Here is a 3,293-nt window from a genome sequence, read left to right as displayed (position 1 = left end):
ATTTTCTTTTCTCTATAACTGATTTTGATCATCAGCATCATGGTTTACATCATGATTTAAATAGATGAAATCTACTAATTTAATTCCTATGATGGAGAGTAACAGAAGAAATGTTTGACCTAAAAAAGTTGATGATCTTCCAAGAGTGTCATCATGCTAAAAAGAAGTTAGTCACCTTTTTTATATACAGGCTCATCTTCTAGCTGTGAGTCCTGAGAAATGCCTCAAAAAAACAAGAAAATTAAAAAAAATAAAAACATTTGCACTCACACTGGTGAACTTCAAGGGTCTATAATGCTGCTCTTTAAGTTCATAGTATGTATGTTACATTTTGCATGACTTCATTAAATATGCAACAACAAGTTTTGATTCTCAGAGGATCAGGTAAGAATGTGTTTTTCAGATTTTTCTGATTTATTATGAAATGATAACTGTGCTCATTTGATCCATGAAATATAATCATAATACAACAGTGTAAAAAATGACCCAACACACTAGTATGTTGTATGTTGTATGCTTGTGGGGTGTTTATTGAAGTGCCACACACGTGGCTTTACGTTTCGGCACATAAGTCATAAGCACACAAACTCTCTCTCTCAGGTCTCCGCCTTCACTATATATATAGGGAGAAACCTCAATGGGTAAATCACCACCACCTGTCCCTCCAGCCTCCTTGGCACTGCCCCTTTGAGCTCACTGCCCCACTCCTCCCCTGCAGCTGAGCCAGGGACCACACCTCCCCCACAAACTGGTTCAGTTCAGACTAATTAATGTTCTTATATTTCACAGAACTGGATAGAAATGCTGTTTTTTGTCGAACACAAATTGAGGGAGAAAAGATGACATTGGTATGTTCCAACAACACATATGGACACAGGAAGTTCTTTTGTAAGAATGAGTGTAAGAATGAAGGGGAGATCCTCATTGACACAACTAATAACAAATCTGAGAGTGGCAGATACAGCATTGAATACAGACCAGGATCTGTGTACGGACTGTATGCAACCATCACACAGTCGTCCAAGTCAGACACAGGAAAGTACATCTGTGGTTATGGGAACCCTCTGTCTCCTGATTCATGTGTGAATGAAGATGTTCATGTGATTGATGGTAAGTTTCTTTTCAAAACAGTAAAAAAAACTTTTAACTTTTGGTGACTTTGAGGTGAGATTGTTGTTACTGCCAGAGATCAGCTGATTGGTTGAGACATCATTATACCTTTCTAACATCAAATAAAGGACAAATTGTTGAAGTCTGGATGTCCGATCTCAGAGTATTAATTTCCTGTTGTGCTGATAAATTTATTCCTCTGTTCATTCACAAATATAAACCATATTTCTTATGAAGCTTTAAAAAACATACAGATATTTAAATACAGTAAGTTTCACAGTCATAATGTGCACTAATAATTTTTAATCAGAGCACATATCATATACGAAACATCATTTTTTATATTACTAAAAGTTTTTTAACTATTTGAAATCTAAGGTTATGTGTATTTAAGAAGTGTGAGCGCCACTTTGAATCATTTTTTTAAACTTGTGATGGTGGAGCATCATCATCATCATCATCTTTCACTAAAGCTGAGTGTTTCTACGCATGCAGGTGAAAACATATGTAGTGCGCTTTATATGCTTTATGTGAGATTTCCCAGTCTAATGTGTAAAAGAGTATCAGCTTATCCATCAGCTGATCTGATGAGACTGACACTGAACGTGACTTTGTGGTTTATCTGAAAAAGTAATAATGATGTAAAGAACAGGAAAGCAGGCAGCTGAGTGATTACAGATCTTCCCTATTGAACTTACACATAAGCTTCATGTTAATGCTGCATTTAGTGCTTCATACATGTTTGTATTTACCTGTATGATAATATGATTCGTTTTACTGCATTTGTCTGTATCGCTACTGATTTAGTATTGATATTTTTTCTGTTTGTTGTTCACAGATTCAAACCCACCTGCTTCCACACTGCAGACAGCAACAACACAGAGTGAAAGTGTCACTGCAGGAATCCCTACACATTGTCCTGACTCCTCCTGGCTTCTGGTTGTGCGTGCGTCCTTGGATGGTGTTTTGCTGATGGCTGTTTTCCTCATGCTCTGCTACATTAGTAAGACAAGGCGGAACTTTGGACTGAACACCAGAGAAAATGACACAAACATGGAGGTGAGTTTGTGTCACTTGTTTTCTGTCTGTTGTTGCAGGTTTCAGTGAGTGTTGTTGATCCCTGCTGTCTGTGAGACTTTCTCAGTGAAATTTAGTGAAAATAAGTGATGTTACCTGTTATTACGGTTTCTTCAATAATATCCTTGTAGTGTTAGTCCAATAATCACACAACTGGTATGTTAACTCCAACTTTAATGGTCGCCTTCTTTCGTTCAACCACACAAAAAAAACCTGACCCTCCAAAACTTCTACTCCCCCTTCCCACCTGCACGTAGCCATGCCCCCCTTCACTGGACACTTGCGCAGTGGGACAGATACATCTTAACAGTAGTTACATACAACATACAACATATTTTTTGGTCCTTTGAGGTTATTCCACAGCATCATAATTTCAGGATGTCATATCTAAAAGTGTGAAAGCCCCTTTAGTTCTGTTTCCAGACACTGCAGCACATGTAAGCTGCTCTGAAGCAAATCTGTTGAACTTCTTATGATATTTATAATGTTACATTTTTTTTTGGTTTGTTTGTTTCTCTTGAATAAACTTTGTGCTTCTGTTTTTTAAAGTTCAATTTGCATTAAACTGTGATGTTGCATGAGGTTATTGTCTTTTTTTCATTTTCAGTTATCTGTAACACATGAGAACTGGGATCCAACCATCAAAAACAAAGAGTCCAAAAGCAACAGGACAAAACCCACTCTTCATTATTAAAGACCAAAATCTAACAAGTAAAAATGAATTTTGAGATTTGAGATTTCACAAATCCATTATTTCCCAACCGTAACTGAAAAATGTTGTAAACATTTGGTTTTATTTCATTCATTGTTGTCTACTGTACGATTTATACATCTATGTGCTTACTTATGCCATGTATTTGAAATCACCGGTGTTTATTACAAGATACAACAAAATTAAACAGGTGTTGAGGATGCAAAATGGTGTGATGGTTCCTTAAATAAATTAGACAAATACAGAGTGTTCTACAATAATGAGTCTGTGGTGTTCAGGAAAACAAGAAACAATAAAACATACAATAGAAATACAATCGATAGTTGCACCAGAAGCCCGATTGAGGGATGTCTACATGCTTTGTTGAATCAGGGGAAACATCTTCCAGTGTGGT

Source organism: Astatotilapia calliptera, unplaced genomic scaffold (genome assembly GCF_900246225.1).
Source record: "Astatotilapia calliptera unplaced genomic scaffold, fAstCal1.2 U_scaffold_14, whole genome shotgun sequence".
NCBI lineage: Eukaryota > Metazoa > Chordata > Actinopteri > Cichliformes > Cichlidae > Astatotilapia > Astatotilapia calliptera.
The sequence above is the reverse complement of the archived record's forward strand: the minus strand, read 5'-3'. Positions refer to the sequence as shown.